Source organism: Engystomops pustulosus, chromosome 1, assembly GCF_040894005.1.
Source record: "Engystomops pustulosus chromosome 1, aEngPut4.maternal, whole genome shotgun sequence".
NCBI lineage: Eukaryota > Metazoa > Chordata > Amphibia > Anura > Leptodactylidae > Engystomops > Engystomops pustulosus.
This window is the reverse complement of record NC_092411.1, coordinates 118,751,114-118,773,136: the sequence shown is the minus strand read 5'-3', so window position 1 is coordinate 118,773,136 and position 22,023 is coordinate 118,751,114. Positions and strand designations below refer to the sequence as shown.

Sequence of the window (22,023 nt, the reverse complement as noted above, 5' to 3'; positions counted from 1 at the left end):
TTGTCATTGATATTTGTGTTATCTCCATATGGAATAAAAGAAAATGAAAAGTAAAATTGAAGGTGTATATTATTTTTACAATCTCACTGCCACACAAAGTAATCGGATGCTATGATGTAATCTTCATCTGAAATTATAGGACATAATGGTAAACATACTATAAAAGCAATTACAGTATATAAAACTATATACATTTTTGTTATCTCAGAATAAAATTATTCAGAAATGTAATTTCAGATAAAATAAAGCTGCTGCGATATTAAGAGATGTGGCACTCAGAATCACTGCGCTTAAAACGAAAAATAAAACAACAAATAAATATAATTGTATATTTACACTCAGAATGTCAGCACTCAGGACTAGAATCACTGCGCTTAAAACGAGAATTAAAACTACAACAAATAAATACATTTATACATTTACACCAGATAGTAATATTAACGGAGATAACAAATGAAGATATTTTATATAAGGGGGAAAAAGATAAAGAATTATTTAATGTGCAGGTGAAACACATAAAAAGAGGCCGACACGCCTTATCGACTTAGTACATATATATAGTAGTTGCAATTAATAATAATAATTAATAATAATGTTTATTTAAACTAATATATCCATTTATTGATACATATAGACATACACACACACATATATATATAAAACAAATCATTGATCTCTCTCTCTCTCTCTCTCTCTCTATATATATATACTCTATTTAATTTATCTAACATGTGCAGTAATGGAATGATGGAATGATAGATAGTTTGCATAAACTACATTTAAGAGAAAGATATGTGTATACTATCTGTTTCAGTGTCTACTTCAAAGAGCAGCCTCAGTATATGCAGTAAACTGTATAATATCAGTCTGGCCACTGTAAATGAATGGATACATATTATTAATAATTACATAACAACAGATACATAGAGCTATAAGAAGTAACACATGTGCTACACACGGTCAGGGTGAAAGGAAGCATGTGAATAACTTTAAAGGGAGATGATGCAGGGGCATATCAGCAATCTTCATTCTTTACCGTCATCATCACGATTCATAGAAGCAATGAATAAATATGCAGTAAGACAAGGCAAGAGGGCATGGAGTGGTACCTGTGTCATCTACCTATTTCACTTCCCAGTTCTGTCTCATAAAGCGTTAGATTATTCCAAGCCAATTGTTGGGAGTCGCTTGGAATGATTTTTATATTTTATTGAGATAATATTATTTGTGGAGGGTCGGGGGTTGGGGGGAATATTCACACATGGTGTAGGAAGGGTGGGGGGATTAGGAGGCAATGCTGCACTGAAAACCATTGTGAGGTTTTCTTCTATCTATCTATCTATCTATCTATCTATCTATCTATCTATCCACAGTATCTCTGTAATATACTGTATGTATCCCATCTCTCCTCTATTAGCTATTTTTTTTATTTTTCTGCCTATCTATCTTGAAACATATCCCGCTTTAAATTAAAATATTTTATTTCTCCTTTATTTCACAAACTGTATATGCTGTTATGTGTTTTTCCAGAACCATAGCTCGCAGTGGTCTTTCCAACTTTTCATTTCTCTGTTCATCTTGGCTTGCTAATTATTTGGCTCTAGCATATTGATAAATTGGCTGAATTATTTCAATATTTGACACAAATCAAATTTCAAAAGGAAAGAGTTAGAAATGTGTCGGAATATTGAACTCCAAATCAGCCATTCCCCCTTTCCTTCACAGAATGAAACTCGATGAGCTAACTGCAGATATCACTAGCACTATAAAGTTATGAATATCATGCAAGGGAAGAAAAACTAAATGCAAATTAGCTTTTAGTAAATTACTATAGATTAACTGTAAAGTTGCAATAATGCACCAAAAACACCAAATAAACTTAAGTGTGCAGGCAGCCTTTATATATGGTGTCTGTGATTGTTGCTAAAATACCAAGAGCACCCCTGCAACCAATCATATAGAGCATGTTTGCTGACACTGTATCTCTGTTCTCCAAATTTGACAACATGTAAATAATGTTGATTTGCATATTTGTTTAATGATTAGTAAAGTGATCGCTAGTAGTCTAGGTAGCAACCCTGGACAACACGTAACAATTTATACTGTTTATTATGGTATAGGGCCCTCTAGTGGTAAAAGAATATACTTCAGCACTACAGTATCTCTCTTTTATAGATACTTTGACTTTCTCCTAGCCTCTGTTTAAGATAAGTGCAGCTTCATGGGACTTATACAAAGGTCCCATGGACCATAGTTTGCGTCCCCTGTGTCATTGGTGTGTGTGAATGCCACTCACGTGCCAATTGAAGATTGTCCAAGTTGCAAAATAGGGCATTAATAAGACCTGCTCTGCTTGGGCATTATTCAATCAAAAACTGGCACAACATAAGCAGTTTTCGGCAATGACAATTTTTATAGGTAGCCCATATGTGACAAAACTCATTACTGTATATTTGTTTGGTCATTTGTTTGGCTGGGATGAGTAAAACTAAAAAAGGAAAAACTAGGGCTGGCTTCCCACGAACATGCTCGGTCCATGGAAACTGCTGTTCAGCCAGCAAGGAGGGTCTCCTTGCATAATATTTCTCTGTGGTGCTTAGTCTGTGAGATATAACCAGCACATAAAATTCCACGGACGAGTAGTTTGTGTGCAGCCAGCCTAACAATGGTAAAGGATGGAGTCCCTGGGTAGAAATGAGAGAGAAACTGGAGGAAGTATTAGTGCCTATTACAGATAAAACTTAAAGAAAATCTATCATCAAAATCACTCATGATACAGCGAAACTTATTCATAGATCCAGGCACCGGGACAGTGGTAATCTTCTTATATCTGTTATCCCTAACCTCTTTCCTTCTAAAATAAAGGTTTCAATTTATGCTAATGAGCACAAGTAGCTCTAGGGCAGTGATGGCGAACCTTTTAGAGCCTGAGTGCCCAAACTTCAACCAAAAGCCACTTATTTATTGCAAAGTGCCAGCACAGCAATTTAAGCAGTAATTTATTTCTTCTTGTTCTTTGATAACTTTCAGTCATTCAGCCTCCTAAGGACACCAATGCAGTTGAAAGGAGGAGGGCAAATTCGCCTATCATTGTAGGAAGATTCTGCAGGAAGATTCTTTGAGTCCTGTCTGGTGAACTTCATGCTGGGGTGATTGCCTGGGTGCCCACAGAGAGGGCTCCGAGTGCCGCCTCTGGCACCAGTGCCATAGGTTCGCCACCACTGCTCTAGGGTGTGTTTCTAGAACCCCTCAGTGATGTCTTTTCACTGATTGTTACAATGAGCACATCTGCACATCCGCCTGCTGACAGATTACTAAGGCTGAGGGAGGAGGGAGAGAGCACGTAGAGGCTAAGACATGCTCTGCTCATTGTAACAGCCTGTCAAACTACAGCCTCCGGGGGCTCTAGAAACAACCCCAGAGCCTCTCAGGTTCATTAGCATAATGATATAAATTATTTAAAAGGAAGGAAGCCATGTATATTATATAATACAATATAAGAAGATTACCACCGCCCCTCTAAGTCAGTGGTGGCGAACCTATGGCACGGGTGCCAGAGGTGGCACTCCAAGCTCTCTTTATGGGCACCCTCGCCATCACCCCAGCACAGAAATCGCCAGACAGGACTTAAGGCCTCTTGCAGTCCCAGGCAGCCCAGGACCCTAGAAGGAAGCTACAATGATAATGCAAAATTCCTCTCCTTCTTTCTACTATATTGGTGTCCTTAGGTGCCAATACAATTTAAACCTGTGAAAGAGCAGGGAGTCATATGTTACTGCTTAAATTGTCGCATTGGCACGTTGCTAAAAATATGTGGGTTTTGTTTGTAGTCAATCAATGCTTGCATTTTGTCACAATTTGATGGTTTTTGTTTGTCCACCCGTCTCTTGATGATTGACCACAAGTTCTCAATGGGATTAAGATCTGGGGAGTTTCCAGGCCATGGACCCAAAATCAAAATGTTTTGTTCCCCGAGCCATTTAGTTATCACCTTTGCTTTAAGCCAAGGTGCTCCATTATGCTGGAAAAGGCATTGTTGATAACCAAACTGCTCTTGGATGGTTGGGAGAAGTTGCTCTTGGAGGAGATTCTGGTACCATTCTTTATTCATGGATGTGTTTTTAGGCAAGACTGTGAGAGAGCCGATTCCCTTGGCTGAGAAGCAACCCCACACATGAATGGTTGCAGGATGCTTTACAGTTGTTGGCATGAGACAAGACTGGTGGTATCGATCACCTTGTCTTATCCGAACAAGCTGTTTTCCAGATGTTCCGAACTATCAGAAAGGGGATTCATCAGAGAAAATGACTTTACCCCAGTCCTCAGCAGTCCACTCCCTGTACCTTTTGCAGAATATCAGTCTTTCCCTGATGTTTTTTCTGGAGAGAAGTGGCTTCTTTGCTGGTCTCCTTGACACCAGGCATTGCTCCAAGAGTCTCCGCCTCACAGTGCGTGCAGATGCACTCACACCTGCCTGCTGCCATTCCTGAGCAAGCTCTGTACTGCTGGTAGCCCGATCACGATGCTGAAACACTTTTAAGAGACGATACTGGCGCTTGCTGGTCCTTCTTGGGCGCCCTGGAGCCTTTTTGACAACAATTAAACCTCTCTCCTTGAATTCCTTGTTGATGCAATAGATTGTTGACGGAGGTGCAATCTTTCTAGCTGCGATACTTTTCCCTGTCAGGCCAGTTTTGCAGTGCAATGATGACTGCACGAGTTTCTTTAGAGATAACCATGGTTAACAGAAGAGAAACAATGATGGCAATCACCAGCCTCCTTTTAAAGTGTCCCGTGGTGTGATTCTTACTTAATCATGACAGATCTCCAACCCTGTCCTCATCAACACCCACACCTGTGTTACTGGAGCAATCACTGAAACCATGTTAGCTGCTCCTTTTAAGGCAGCCCTGCAATGAAGTTGTAATGTGTTTTGGGGAAAAAGTTAATTTTCTAGGCAAATATTGACTTTGCAATTAATTGCTGTTAATTTAAAAAAAAAAAAAAAGATTTTATTTTGCATGTTTTTTAAGATTTTTGTACAAATACAATAAACAAAAACTGGATAACAAGAGTACTGGCTGTTGCTTGTTGCCGTTGTTTCAGCAGTTTCCATGTCACAACATGATTGAATTTACTTTCATTAGATTTGATATGACACCCTGATCATTGGCCATGCCACATGTGTCACAACCAAAGTTGTCATGTAGGCTGGGGTGGATTTGGAATTTATGGAAAAACACTGCAAGTTATGCCTGGAATGCCCTAATGTACAGATCATATCCAATTTGCAGTGTAGGAAGCAACAGTCTGCCTACAACTTAATCTATATCAACACATCTTGCCATCTCACGCCTCTTTGGTTCTGAAATTGTATTTTTTTTTAAACTAGACCAGAAGCATCAGCTTAATCTCACAATTTTATGGGCCCCTTGATCCCTAAGCCATGCAATAGCATGGGATGTATTATGGGTTACATTTATCTCAGATTTGTATGTTGCCCTAGGCCAGTGGTGGCGAACCTATGGCACAGGTGCCAGAGGTGGCACTCAGAGCCATTTCTGTGGGCACTCAGACCATCACTTCAGGACACCATATATGACCAAATCCTGCAGTCCCAGGCAACTTAAAAGATAATGTTTTAAAGCGACATTTCATCGGCTGTTTGTAACTGCGGGAAAAGTGAGAGGCTGTTGACAGAACTGCAATGTCTTTGGAGGTCATCCTGCTGGACCCACCATTCTCATTCTACAGAGAGATCCCAGAGAGAAGCTACAATGAGAGTCTGCATTTGCCCTTCTTTCAACTGTATTGGTGGCTTCAGGGGGTTGATACGATTGAAAATTGAGGAAGAACAGGTAGCAATAAGTTACTGTATAAAATGCCATGTTGGCACTTCACAGTAAATAAGTGGATTTTGGATGTAGCTTGGGCACTCGGTCTGTAAAAGGTTCGCCATCACTGCCCTAGGCTGTAATTTAGTTCGTAAAATAAGCAAGTAGTGTCATTTTCAGAAACTGCCACTAGGTGGCTCTGTCTTTATAGTAATACAAAAAAATGTGGATATGATCATAATGAAATACAGGGTTCTATGCTAATTTTCTACATATAAAAGTTATATTTGTTCAATAATTTTAAATCTGGAATATATGAACTTGACATGCCTTACAATTTTTGTCCTCTGCTATAACTGTTGCTTTGCTATTATGTGTATCCGACCTCTGATAACTTACTTGAACTTCTCTTGCTTCTGGATATTTCCTCACCTCCATCTTGGTTTTGATCTGGTTCTGCCTGCTTGTGTGTCTTCTCTGTTGTTTGTCCCTCTGTGTTTTGTCATCTTTCCTGCACACCCGTTAAGTGTAGGGATTCTTGACCATAAGTTCTTGACCATTAAAGGGGTTATCTGGGTGTTAAAAATTACTTAGGGCCGGGCTGGGCTATTTAAAAATAATAAACATGTACTTGCTTCCTCCGGCGCCGCCGATGTCCCGCACCGCGGTCCATTTAATCTGTGCCCCTGTTTGTTTACAGGGGCACAGAAGCCACACACAGGGAACTTCCGGTCCGTAATGTGGCCGGCTCCCCCCATCCGTCCCTATCTCTCAGCGCTGTAAGCGCTGGGAGATGGTGTCGGATGGGAGCTTCCGGCCGGCCCTGTGCGTCCCTGTAATCAAACCGGCGCACAGACGAAGTAAGTAGATGGTTTTTATTTTGTTTAAATAGCCCACCCCAGCCCGGCCCTCAGTCATTTTTAACACCCGGATAACCCCTTTTAAGATTTGCGAGGCTTCTTAGGTTGGTGAAGTAAGGCCCTGCATCCCATTTTCTGCTGAGACTGTTTCGATGCATTTGTCCATTCATTCGTCCTTCAATAATATGAAGTATGAAGTACCCTATGCAGAAGAACAGCCTCACACCATGATGTTACCACCCCTCGGCATCACTGTTGGTGTTATAATTTTGGGGTGATATGCAGTGCATTCTGGCCGGTTTATGGTGAAATTATGTTCTTTCCACTTTCAGATTATGACCCCAACAGTGTTCCAGGAAGCTTGTGTAGTTTGGCAATTCTTTTTATTAGGAAGTACTGCATAAAACGTCAAAGGGGCAGATATATTTAAATAATATAATTAATTTGGATTAGTACTCTGTATATTATATTATACAATAATATTATTAAGTCAGATAATTTATTTGTTATAATGAATTTACTGCATATATTTTTATTTATTATTTACTTGTAACAGTGTACTTTATTTTTGGGGGTCTGTATAATTTATTCAGTGGGTATAATGTATATTTTGTGTATTTTGGTGCATGATAATAAACGGCAATGTCATTTGTATGGGGGACGCATGATATTTTCCTATATGGGGCCCCACATTTCGTTATGGGAACTCTGGTGTCAATGGTCAAGGAGAAATCCACATTAGAAGCTGCTGTCAGCAATTATAAAGGCATCTAATAGGTTAGACAGTTTCATGTCACAATTACCAAAGCATTAACATGTACAAAAATAACTGCATGGATACATTAAACCTTCAAATCTACATTTTTGGATTTCAGATGCTATAGATATCTTGTAACGTCACATTATAAGCATGCTAAATTAAGCTGTGTAAGACATGCATACTAAAAGCCGCAGGTTGATAGATGGTGCCAAGCTATAAAGGCTGTCATTCATGACTCATCCCAGTAAGCCTAGGCTTAAACTGACTGTCTGTACCTCTAATACTGGTGCCAAGGAGGGCACCCTCTTACATGTTCCTCCAATTACACGAGCAATGCCTATGAATGTTGCTTTGCTGGATGACCTATCACACTGCATTTAACATTATACAAAAGGTTCGTAACCAGCTTTAGTCAAGTACACACAAGGCTATAGCAAAATGTAACTATGTTGTAAAATGTAACTTTCCTAACCACACTTTTAGTCTACAAATCAGTCACATTGCATGTTTCATATTTTTAATTTGTGTTCAATTTCATTTGAAACGTCATTCAAATCTCTGCAATTTTTTCTGTAAGTGACCAATGCAAGAGCCCAGAAGGGGGTCAGACCTTTCCTTTACCTTTGGCCTTCTGTATGGTAATACTGTAGCTAAATTCTAGGATGGTGTATGGAGTGAGGCACAAACAGTAGGTAAACGAAAAAGAATAAATAGAATTATACAGGACTACAATGATATACAATCTTACTCCCCTATGCTTATACTCCACTCCTGCCACCCTACTGCTTTTGTTTTATACTAGTAAATTATCAAAATGGGTTTGATGATTTTTCCCAAACTCTTAACGCATGATAAGGAAACTGGTGTTTTACACAAGGCAATGATCTTACTGTTATTGATGCAAAAATTAGATGACAAGCTTGCTGGTTAAGAGAACTTCTTGCAGGGACAGTAATAGAACACAGTCCTTGTATAAAACACAGCCACTGTAGGACACAATCTATTGTGCAAAAATTCACTTTAACTGAAGAATACCCACATAGCTGTTGTCCACAATTATATACTGATTAATGTTGTATGTAGAAAATTGTTGAAAAGGGAAGAAGCACCTAATAACAGGCAGGATTACAATTACAACATTGATAACTGGAGAGAGTAAAATGTGTTACCACTATCAGTTTATCAATAAAAAGAACGGGTGTCAAGATCTGTCTTAAGGTAGGTGATTAAAGCATAACAGCATCTTCTAGAAACCTTAAAACTTGTACAGCATAGCATCTGGCAATAATAACAGGGAATAAAAACAGTGCATTAAACATTTTCTAACAGGGATGGCACTATATTAAGTCATATCCTGCATTGAGCTGAGTTTTTAAAGTTATCAATAAAGAATAAAAAAACATATCTCCATGAACTAGCACATTCATTAAATTTGTATTTACACCTTCTTGTAATTCATGTACAGAGTATTTATGCAGTGTTTATTTACATTTCCAGACTACAGTTCCCATGAAGCTTTGCACAGCAGGCTCTATATAGTCACCACCACCTACCCCTCCTTCTCAGCCCTTGTAGTGCAGCCCAACCAATAAAGAGATGCCAGAAAAAGCATTGTATAGTACAGCACTCCTGTTGCCAGTCCTCCCTCCTTTTTGATTTCCCTCTACATCAGCATGAGCTGTCCATCTTAGTTTATACAGTTGATAAAAGACACGTGTCCATCGAGTTCAACCAAGAAAGGGAAAGGATTGGATGAGGAAGAGATTTATGGTAAAAAATTCTATATAACATAACTATCAATGTTATTTAGGTGCAAAAAGGCAGACCCTTCTTAAAGCTCTCTGCTGTCCCAGCTATGAACAGCACCTGAGGCAGGCTATTCCACAAATTGACAGTTCTCATAGTAAAAAAGCCCTGTCGTCGCTGGTGTTTAAACCTTGATTTCTCCAGACGGAGACAGTGCCCCTCGTCTATTGATTGGATTTAATCTGGAACAACTTTCCACCATATTTTTGTAAGGACCATTCATATATGTATATAAATTAATCATATCCCCTCATAGTCGTCTCTTTTCCAGACAAAAACAACTATGTTTATTTAATCTTTCCTCATAACTAAGACCCTCCATACCCCTTATCATTTTTGTGGCTCTTCGTTGAACCCTCTCCGGCTCCAGGGCATCCTTTTTATGGACCGGAGCGCAGAACTGGACAGCATATTCCAAGTGAGGCTGAACCAATGCCTTGTACAGTCGTAATATTACATCCCTATCCCGAGAGTGCATACCACTTTTAATACATGACAAGATCCTACTAGCTTTAGAGGCAGCTGATTGACATTATATGCTGTTATTCAATGTATGATCAACTAATACCTCCAGGTCCTTCTCAACAGGGGACTCTCCCAGATTTTCTCCCCCAAGGACATATTTTGCCTGTGGATTATTAGCCCCTAGGTGCATAACCTTACATTTATCAACATTGAACCTCATTGGCTAAGTGGATGACCAAACATTTGTCACGGGTGCTCCCGCATCCGTGCACCCCCGTTTGCCCCCGCTGCAGGCCGGTCGCTGAACTCACCTCTCCCGGCTCCTGCTCTTCCCCGGACTGCCGTGCGCGCGCGTCCCCGCCTCCTAGGGCGCGCGCGCGGCTCCTGACGAAAATTTAAAGGGCCAGCGCACCGCTAATTGGTGCACTGGCTGAACCTCACCTTTAAGAATCCTGCCTCTTCCTGTGTCCCCTGCCGGATCTTTGTGCCTCATAGCCTTAGAGAAAGCTTCCTAGCGATTATTCCTGCGTTCCTGTGTATTCCTGCGTTCCCGTGTATTCCTGTGTGTTCCCGCTCCTGTGTTACCCGAGTTCCTCCGTGTTGCTGTGTTCCCGTTCCCACCTGCCTGGACCTCCTGTTGCTGACCCCGGATTTGGACCTGACGTTGCACCTCTGCCGCCTGCCCTGACCCTGTGCCTGGACCTGTCTACGAGATTGTCATCCGCTAAGGTACCTCGACCTCGGCTGCCACCGTGGGCTAGTCACACCTGGGAACGACCTAGTGGTATCCTGCCGCAGCAAGTCCAACCCGCTTTGCGGCGGGCTCTGGTGAATACCAGGTGCCGCTAGGCTCCGGTTCCGGGTGTTGGCTAGTTACATCTCCCGCGGTGGTCCAGAGGATCCACTGATCCTAACAGTAAGATCCGGCCATGGATCCCGCCGAGGTTCCGCTTCCCATTCGACCAAACTTTGCCGCCATAGTGGTCCAGCAATCCCGGGAGATTGCCGCTCAACGTGAACAGCTGGATCAAGTCACCACCATGCTGCAACAGCTGCTAGCCGCCCAGCAACAGCAACAGGTTCCCGTGTCTGCTCCCGTGGCTCCTGCAACCCCGGTCTGCCTTCCTGTTGCTGAACCACGACTACGGCTGTCTATGCCCAGCAAATTTGACGGAGACCCCAAACAGTGCAGGGGTTTTATTACTCAATGCTCCCTACAAATAGAACTTATGCCTTCGCAATTTATCACGGAGCGTTCCAAGGTGGCATTTTTCGTCAGTCTTCTCTCTGGGAAGGCCCTGGCCTAGGCCACTCCTCTTTGGGACAGAGGCGACCCGGTCACGACTACTCTTGCGGCTTTTCTGGCGGAGTTTCGGGCCGTTTTTGAGGAACCAGCACGGGCTTCTTCTGCCGAGACTGCGTTGTTGAATCTGCGCCAAGGCAACTCATCTGTGGGAGAGTATGCTGTTCAGTTCCGCACCCTGGCCTCTGAACTTGCCTGGAACGATGCAGCTCTCATCGCCACCTTTAAGAAAGGACTCTCGCCGCAGGTCAAAGATGCGCTGGCGGCTCGGGATCTACCGTCAACTCTGGGTGGTCTCATCACACTGGCCACTCGGATAGATGTCCGGTTTAAGGAACGCGCCGAGGAACTTCGCTCTGAGCATCCTCAAGCTCAGGTAAGACGTTTTCCTCGCCTCGCACCTGCCTTCCAAAGACCGCTCCAGCCTCCGCCTGTATCGTCTGCTAAGGAACCCATGCAGGTGGACAGAATCCGGCTCTCTCTACAAAAGCGTTCCAGAAGACGACAGGAGAACCTTTGTCTGTATTGTGCCAGTCCAGGGCACTTCATTGGGACTTGTCCTGTTCGTCCCCCACGTCCGGGAAACGCCAGCACCTAGGGCTCTTGGGAGAAGCGTCCCTAGGTGTGTGCCAAGCTTCTCCACGTCTGATTATTCCTGTGCTCCTCAGCGTAGACAACGGCACCCAGATTCAAGTTTCTGCTTTCCTGGATTCAGGCTCTACAGCAAACTTTATGGACGCAGCCCTGGTCTCCCGGCATCACTTCCCAGTGGTTCGTCTTGAGAAACCATTGTCCATTGCCTCAGTCAGTGGCCAGATTCTTTCCGTGCCCATCTGGTTTCGCACGGAACCCCTGCTTCTGCAAGTTGGAGCCTTGCATAAAGAAAGACTTTCTTTTTTTGTACTGCCCCAAAGCACTTCCACCCTCCTGTTGGGTCTCCTCTGGTTGCAGCAACATGCCCCTATGCTGGACTGGTCCTCTGGGGAGATTCTCCGTTGGGGCCCGGCTTGTTCTTCTCATTGTATGGATGTCCCTTGTCCGCTCCCTGTCGTGACTTCCACCTTGTCTCCCAAGCCCCTGGAGGGGCTCCCCGCTCCATACGTCCCTATGATTGCCCCATCGACTTGCTGCCCGGCTCTTCTCCTCTACGGGGTCGGGTGTACCCGCTCTCGGTACCCGAAACAGCCGCCATGTCTGAATATATTAAGGAAAATCTGCAAAGAGGTTTCATACGTAAATCCTCCTCTCCAGCTGGCGCAGGTTTCTTTTTTGTCACCAAGAAAGATGGCTCTCTTCGCCCCTGTATAGACTATCGCGGTCTTAACAAAGTCACCGTTAAGAATCGCTACCCCTTGCCGCTGATCACGGAGTTGTTTGATCGTCTACGGGGCGCGAGAGTCTTTACCAAGTTGGATCTTCGTGGTGCCTACAATCTTATTCGCATCAGGAAGGGTGACGAGTGGAAGACTGCCTTTAACACCCGTGATGGGCATTTTGAATATTTAGTTATGCCCTTTGGACTTTGCAATGCACCAGCCGTTTTCCAGGAATTCGTTAATGATATCTTCAGGGACTTATTGTACAGCTGTGTTGTGGTTTATCTGGATGACATCCTCGTGTTTTCTGCTGATCTCGAGTCCCATCAGTCCCATGTACGGCAAGTGCTCGGTCGCCTCAGGACTAATCATCTCTATGCCAAACTGGAAAAATGCCACTTTCATCAAAGGAGCCTTCCATTCCTTGGCTACATTATTTCCGACAGAGGCCTGCAGATGGATCCTGCTAAACTATCTGCAGTTCTTCAGTGGCCACGCCCAGTGGGACTGCGTGCTATCCAAAGATTCCTGGGCTTCGCCAATTATTATAGGCAATTCATTCCACATTTTTCTTCCCTGGTAGCTCCACTGGTGGCGCTAACAAAGAAAGGTGTCAATTCTCGTCTCTGGCCCCCTGCGGCTGAGGAGGCCTTCACGAGATTAAAGACGGCGTTTTCCTCTGCATCTGTTCTTACCAGACCTGATACCGAGAAGCCATTCTTTCTGGAAGTCGATGCCTCTTCCGTAGGAGCTGGAGCGGTTCTTACCCAGAAGGGGCCTAGGGGCCGAACTCTCTCCTGTGGCTTCTTCTCCAAAACATTTTCCTCCGCAGAGAGAAATTATTCTATAGGGGATCGTGAGCTTCTGGCTATCAAGCTTGCCTTGGAGGAATGGCGTCATCTGCTGGAGGGAGCTCGATTTCCAGTCAGCATTTTCACGGACCACAAGAACCTCCAGTACCTGCAGACAGCTCAACGGTTGAACCCACGTCAAGCCCGGTGGTCCCTATTCTTTTCCCGTTTTGACTTCCAGATCCATTTTTGCCCAGCCGAGAAAAACATCAAGGCTGACGCCCTGTCACGTGCTTCCGATGTTATGGGGGAGGACTATGCTCCGAGACACATCATTCCTCCAGAGCGGCTTGTGCTGGCAGCGCCGGTGGACCTTCGGCAATTACCTCCCGGCAAGACTTATGTACGACCTGGACTTCGAAAGAGCATCCTGACCTGGGGACATTCTTCTCGAGTGGCTGGGCACCCTGGGGTGCAGCGCTCTGTGGCCCTGATTTCCCGTTTCTATTGGTGGCCTGATTTGGTCAAGGACGTTCGGGATTTTGTGCGGTCTTGTGCCTCTTGTGCTCGCAATAAGCCCTCACGACAAAAACCAGCTGGTCTTCTGTTGCTGTTACCCGTGCCTATCTGCCCGTGGTCTCACGTGGCTATGGACTTTATTACTGATCTGCCGCCATCATCTGGCAATACCGTTATCTGGATGGTAACAGACCGCTTCTCTAAGATGTCCCATTTTGTCCCTCTACCAGGTTTGCCTTCAGCCCCACGTCTTGCCAGTCTCTTCTTCCAGCACATCTTCCGGCTTCATGGCCTTCCCCGGCACATCGTTTCTGATCGAGGTGTTCAGTTCGTGTCCAAGTTCTGGAGATCTCTGTGCAATCAGCTGCAAGTGAAATTGGACTTTTCCTCTGCCTATCATCCTCAGTCCAACGGCCAAGTAGAGAGGGTGAATCAGACTTTTGGATGCTATCTCCGCCACTTTGTGTCCGCTCGTCAGGATGACTGGGCTTCTCTTTTACCATGGGCGGAGTTTTCCTACAATTCCCTGGACTCCACTTCTGCTGGTTCTGCTCCCTTCTTTATTAATTACGGACTGCACCCACGGCCTCCTCTTCCGTTACCGTGGAGGACTTGGTACAGGATCTAAAAGCCATCTGGGAACAAGTCCGTACCTCATTGCTCCAAACCTCTGCCAAGACCAAGCATCAAGCGGACAAGAAACGTCGGCCTTTTCCTGTCTTAGCTCCTGGTGACAGGGTCTGGTTATCCTCAAGGTACGTCCGACTGAAGATCCCTGGCTACAAATTGGGACCCCGGTTCTTGGGTCCATTTGAAATCCTCAGTCGCATCAACCCGGTAGCCTACAAATTGCGTCTGCCTCCTAGCATGCGCATACCCAACTCCTTCCACGTTTCCCTCCTCAAGCCAGTCATCTTAAACCGCTTCACCCAACAAGTTCCTCTCCCTCCGGCCCCACAAGCGGACTCTACTGATGTCTTCGAGGTGAAGGAGATCCTGGATACTAAGACAGTGAGAGGTAGGAGGTTGTTTCTGGTAGACTGGAAGGGATTTGGTCCTGAGGAGAGATCTTGGGAGCCAGAGGATAACATCTTGGACAAGAGCCTGCTCCAACGTTTTCTCAGGCCCAAGAAGAGAGGGAGGCCGAAGGGGGGGGGGGGGTACTGTCACGGGTGCTCCCGCGATCCCTGTCTCGGATCGCGGGCCCATCCGTGCACCCCCGTTTGCCCCCGCTGCAGGCCGGTCGCTGATCTCACCTCTCCCGGCTCCTGCTCTTCCCCGGACTGCCGTGTGCGCGCGTCCCCGCCTCCTAGGGCGCGCGCGCGGCTCCTGCCGAAAATTTAAAGGGCTAGCGCACCGCTAATTGGTGCACTGGCTGAACCTCACCTTTAAGAATCCTGCCTCTTCCTGTGTCCCCTGCCGGATCTTTGTGCCTCGTAGCCTTAGAGAAAGCTTCCTAGCGATTATTCCTGTGTCCTGTGTTACCCGAGTTCCTCCGTGTTGCTGTGTTCCCGTTCCCACCTGCCTGGACCTCCTGTTGCTGACCCCGGATTTGGACCTGACGTTGCACCTCTGCCGCCTGCCCTGACCCTGTGCCTGGACCTGTCTACGAGATTGTCATCCGCTAAGGTACCTCGACCTCGGCTGCCACCGTGGGCTAGTCACACCTGGGAACGACCTAGTGGTATCCTGCCGCAGCAAGTCCAACCCGCTTTGCGGCGGGCTCTGGTGAATACCAGGTGCCGCTAGGCTCCGGTTCCGGGTGTTGGCTAGTTACATCTCCCGCGGTGGTCCAGAGGATCCACTGATCCTAACAACATTCAGTTTGTCCAAGTCATCTTGCAGCCTATGAACACCCTCCATAGACTGTATTACACTACACAGCTTGGTGTCATCTGCAAAAATAGACACAGTGCTATTAATTCCTACCTCTATATCAGGGATGGCGAACCTCTTATTGACCGGGTGCCCAAACTACAATAAAAACACAATTATTCATTGCAAAATGCCAGCACGACAATTTAAGTAGTTATTTATTGCTACCTGTTCTACCACAACTTTCAATCATATCGGCCTCTAGAGGACAACAAAACAGTTGAAAGAAGAAGGGCAAATTTGGACAAATGTTGTAGCATCTCGTTATGGTCCCTCTGTACAGGAAGAAGCCTAAAGTACAGGAGGAGCTCTAAAGATAATCCTCCCCTTTGCACATGTTCTACCTCTTCCTGCAGTCCCAGGCAATCAAGAATGTGTTGCTTTAAAATATCACTGAGAGCAACATTTATTGAGTCGCCTGGGACTGCAGTATGATTCTTTGAGTTCTATGTAGAGTGCTATATTGATGGCCCGTTTCCCCAAAAAGAGGGCACCGAGTGCCACCTCTGGCACCCGTGTCATAGGTTCGCCACCACTGCTCTATATCATTAATAAATATATTAAATAGTAGTGGGCCAAGCACAGAACCCTGGGGTAAACAACTCATAACTGGTGACCATTCAGAGTAGGAATCACTGACCACAACTCTCTGGATACGATCCTTCAGCCAGTTTTCAATCCAATTGCAAATTATTCCTGCCAAACCAACAGACCTTATTTTACCCATCAGGCGTCTATGAGGGACAGTGTCAAATGCCTTTGCAAAGTCCAAGAATACAATATCCACAGCAGCTCCTCCATCCAGGCACCTGCTCACCTCTTCATAGAAGCAGATCAGGTTAGTTTGACAACTTCTATTCTTAACAAAGACCAAAATAAACATAAAGCGAGGGGTGTGGGCATAAAGTCTCTATCACATGAGCCCCCTGCTATTTACACATAGTACAACCACTCCCCTTGATAAAGCTACTTGTGAAACACGTGTCGGGGTGTACAGCGTGTGCCTGCCTGACTGGTATAGGTAATTATGTTTCAGTGCTAACTCCATATGAGGTACTATGTATCCCCTTATTGGTTGGGATTTCTGTGTAAGGCTCAGAGTGTTATTTTGTCCTATATACCGGATTTGATTCTCCCAATTGTTTTATGATTGTGTGTTTATTTTGGCACCCTCTGTTTTTATACTTTTATTGCTACTTTTGTATTGCCATTTATGTGCTTATTCAATAAAAACTATCTGTCTGGCATTTATCTGAATCAGTCTTTTTGAAGCGTTCAACACTTTGGTTGAACTTCTATTCTTAGTAAACCCATGCTGGCTGTCACTTATTATACTATTTGATGTTACATTCACCAGCATATAGTCTTTTACTAACCCTTCCAATATTTCCCCACAATGGAAGTTAAGCTTACAGGCCTGTAATTGCCTGGCAAAATTCTACAGCCTTTTTTAAACATAGGCACAACATTTGCCTTGCGCCAGTCACTTGGCACCACACCAGTCATTACGGAATCCCTGAAGATTTTAGCCAACAGTACAGCACTTGTCTATAGATTAAGCAAGGGGACTACCAAAGCCATAGTTAAGGATTTTGTTCCCTCCTTTTCTGCAGATAGAATACACATCAAATGGCTATGACCATAACCAAGGGCAATTTCATGTGCCCCTCCATCATATGCATATCAAGCTTATTGTGCAGGAGCACTCCCCCCTCCCGCTGTTTGAGAGTACAGTAGGCAGAGAAGGATGAAAGTTTCAAAGACATAGGGGTGAGGGGGGTTGACACATGCTCCTGCAGAGTCTAAGAGCCTGTGCAACTACAGCAGGAGTCCAGACCCCTGTGGCTCATTAGCATAATTTTAAAAGTTGATTTTAAAAGGAAGGAAGCCATGGATAGCAAATATAAGAGATTAATACAGTCACATCTATGAGTAAATGTTCCTGGTTTATCATGATAGATTTTGATGGTTGGTTTCTTTAACTTGATAGTTTATGATTAAATGTGCTACACTTAAAATCTTCTCTCCTTGATATATACTATACCTTTAAGTACCTTAAGAAATTGAGGACCTTGATAAAAATAGGCTGCTATTCTTTGATAATTCTGAAATGGTGCACTGGATTTCTGCTTTGAACCTAGGTTATCTATTTTATCGGCACTAGGAGCTGCTTACTAAAGTAAGCAGCTCCTAGTGCTCGATCAAACGCCAGAGTGTTAGAGTGATAGCGTTACCGGAAAGAATGTAATTGTCGGACAGCTCGCAAAGATGTCCGACGTATTCATGAGGGGGCAGGGTTGGGGCGTGGCTAGGGGCGGTGACTGCCGCCTAGCGCGTGGCATTCACTGCCGGCCTATGGAGCTAGTGGGGGCGGTCCGGGGAAGAGGCAGCACCTCGGACCGCCCCCTCATGAATACATCGGACAGCTTTGCAAGCTGTCCGATGATTACACTGTACCCCGCCGCAGTGTTTGATAGTGTTACCGGAGGTTTCCGGGAACGCTATCACTATAACACTGCGGCGTTTGATCAAGCACTAGGAGCTTCTTACTCTAGTAAGCAGCTCCTAGTGCCGAAAATTTAGGTGACAGGTCCTCTAAAGGTTGGCAAAAATCTGCAAGTACGCTTCAGTCCCCACAAGTTTTGCTTAGGTTTCAAATTTGCAGACATTGCAGAAAATATTTGCCCAAATAAGGAGCATGCATTTTTCAAAAGAAAATAATCCCATAGATGCATCAGAAATGCTCAAAACAGCCAGGAGTAAATTGCAAAGATCCCTCTACCATAAAGTACTGTAAAATGACAATATGATGACACCACAGAATTACATTTTATGAAATGATGGTGCTTGTATCTAATCTGTAGTATCTGGGCTCCAGCAAAAATTTTTACATGGCCATATTTAGTTCCTGCAGACAAAATTTCAGCATTCAAGTCTCTTTTACACACCAACCCTTTTTTTTTAACATTTTTTCCAGTTTTGGTTTTACTTACAGGAACTCACATCTGTACATTATCACTGCAGCATCAACAGATGGGTATAACTGAAGGTATTTTTATGTGTTTGTCACTTTATATCCTGAAACATAGATTTCTAAGCCTAGGGCCTTAAATCATTACGTTTGGAACCTCTGACAACATTCACTCTCACTTGGCATTTAAACTCTTTGCCAACCTGGAGAAAGCATTACAGAATTTTGCCAACATTAAACATTATCATTTACATGCAAATACAAAATAACAAGCATTTACAGGATATTTCTGCTAAGAATGGTATAATGTGTTTTCTGCAGAACTGTCCATGATGTACTTGTCTCTTAATCTGAAGATTAGATTGGACATGAGATAAATTGTTGAGCAAAATAGCCTAATAATCTGTTCTCTGGTCTCAATAACAGACTAGGGTAAATCTGCTAGCAAAAAGTTTTTGTGCGCTGTTCTAATGCCATATAGGGAAGTGTAAGCCATTTCACATTACACAGTGTCCTTCTCTAATATATCAGCAACTGCAGGCATGTTCATTTCTTGGCAGCAGCCAATGTTCTCTCAAACAGGATGAGTGTTTGTCACATTCTTCGCAGAGATATACAATGAAGATTGAATGCCGTGCAACTGTAGAGAAACAGAAAAAGGTGTTGGCAGAAAATAGGCGTTAATATTTCCTAATAAACCCCACTTTACACTTTTGAACACAACACTGCCTTAAAAAAACCTTGTAGGGATTGTGTTATTAGAAAATGAACCATATTTTTTAATATATTTATTTATGTTAAACTTATTTTGTAGGATTTTTATGCTCGTCTGCTTCATTTTAACAAGCTATTTCTACAATAGGCTATCAAATTGTATCCTGCCAAAGGCACCTTAGGGGCCCACTAACACCCCTGGAACCAATTGCAACTGCACTCTTTGTATTCCCTCAAATTATGCCCCATGGATCCTAGAATCTGCATTAGTTTAAAACAATGAAGCCCCTTTGCTTTCATTTAATTGAGGTTACAATACTCATCCTGATCCTTTTCAACCCCTGTCTATTCAGATTTTATGAGGCAATGTCACTTTTTATTTATTTATTCTATTACTTCTCTGGAATTGGGGGTTGTTTTTGTGAAACATCCCTATCTCCACTCATATTCTGGTGCAGCCAGATACTAGTATGCTGCTGTGTCAGACCGTCAACGAACCGGTCACTATTCTGAGAGCTGCAACCTGTTGATCATCTCTATAACAAAGTCAATGGTTCCTTGTAGGGTTCATGAAACCATTGTATCCCTTAGACTTCCCTTCCCTGCTTTTCAAGACTGTACCTTCTTCAACTATAGTATTGTCAATTTATAAATATTTCGGTCATATTAACTTTCCAGTTATTGCCCTAAAGCAAAAAATTTCTAATACTGGAAATTGGCCAGCTTCTGCTGTGCAGGTTTCCATGGCTCTGGTTTTCCTTTTGTCAATATCCTCATTGGCTTTTTCCTTAGAGGGCAATGTGTTTTCAACAGGATTACAGTAAAGGGGTATTCTGGGAATATTAACATCGGATACAAAAAAACTTATTGTCATTAATCTCAAAATGGATCTTAAATAATTTGCTTCTATGATTTACAAAATTTTATGGGCTTCCTAAAATAGACAGAGTTATCTCTAAGATGGCCACCACAGGATACTACAACTTTCATGAACCCTCAGTTCTCAGTAACAGCTCAACCCTCTCATGTTCTGCTACCAGTGATGATCTACCATAGTAATGATGTGTATAACTGCTATCACTGCACACTGCCCCACTGAGAGGGTGTCTACTCACAACACTGGACATACTGCATATGTCACATACTTCCCTGGTGTACCATGCACCAGGGTGTGATAAATCCTCCCCCATATCAGTATGACCTCCCATGTGCTGATGTCTGCTTTCTGCCACAAACAGCGCCACACCTGGCTACAGTTTATGCTGAGCTGCAATACCATGTATCACCTGTTTATGGAAGGAAGCAGACATGTTTTTCAAATCAGAGACAACCCCTTTCAATCCAAAAACAAGCAAAGTTAAAAAAAAAAAAAATTACCTGACCAACATACAGTGCTACTTATAAGGCACTCGATGAATCCCTTGTAAATCCATCCCTTCTGTCCCAACCGCCTCCTAAAATGCAGTCCCATGTAAATGCATCCCTCCAGCTTTCTAAATGCAGCGCCATGTAACTACATTCCTCCAGCCCCTAACATGCAGCCCCATGTCAATACACCCCTCTTGTCCCATTAGTTCCAATTAATGGCATTACTATTGTCCAAACCCCTGCGTACCCAGTCCTGTCCTACCTCATGCACCTTCACTTTTCTCCTCCATGAGCTGACCCCTCAGCACAGCTATCTGAGATTTTTCTGCTCCTTGATGATGACTCTGGCTCCTAATCGTAATAGGTCCTGCCCCCTCAAAGACATTCAAACCCACTGCAAGCCACTGACTACAGCCAACCACCAGTGATGATCACATGATCTGCCCAGGCAGGTGCAGAGCATGTTATGTGGACTTGTGACCAGCAGCCATTTTCTGTTCTTTAATTCTTCATTGTGGTGTATTTTAAAAAACAACTAATTACACTGACTTAGATTTTAATCACTTATTTGAATATTAATAATGATTATTCCTGGAATAACCCTTTAAGATCAGATTTTTTTCAACAATACATAGGAAAAACACATTGGCCCACATTTAAAAAAGCCCCATCCAGAAAATCAACTTTGAAGTGAAGTGTAAATTGGTTTTATGTAGTCAAGGAGGAGGAGAGTTTAACACTGAAGTCAAGCTTTCCCTGCCTTAAAACACCCCCTTCACTGTAATTATGGTCCTACATCCGGGGACATCACTTATTAAATCTCCTGAAGTCCGATGCACATGGGAGCAGGTGCTTAGAGGCAGGGAGAACTGGACTTCAGCGTTAAACTCTCTGCCTCCCTGACTTTATACAACCAATTAACATCTTACTTCAAAGTTGATTTTCTGGATGATGCCTCCACACCAGGCCATAAAAGAAACATCATCTAGAAGCTGCACAGTTGCTTGGCAACATGCTGGTAGTGGTTAATTAGGCAATTTCTGATGACATACTGGGCACCTCTAATCTGAAAGTGAGAATAATTGTTGATTGGTTGCTCTTTCTATGTCCTTTTGATTTATTATATTTCTATTCAGAGGAACATGCACATACTGTATTCTAGTTGCTGTAAATAATTCTCCAGAAGTTCTTCCAAGATGCCGTGCTTATAGAGCTCTTTTTGTAATTTGTTATTGCTGCCAAAAGGTTTGCCTTTGCCTCTTGTACTCATGTTGCTCATTTTCACCCATTAGCAAAGTACCTCTGGGTCTATCCCAGCACTTGCCTGTTCAAACCCAACATTGGCTGACCAGTGATCTTGAGGACTTAATCATCAATCCTGTTTGAGGTTTAATATGTGTGGTTTCTGTATAATGCCTAAAATTGGTTTATTATTATCTAC

General features: G+C 43.6%; 1 protein-coding gene across 1 annotated transcript in view; it reads left to right on the top strand.

Moving 5' to 3' along the window:
* Positions 1 to 22,023, top strand: part of PGM5 (phosphoglucomutase 5) — a 154,543-nt gene that overhangs the window by 32,874 nt on the left and 99,646 nt on the right. The gene's annotated exons all lie outside the window — the stretch shown is intronic.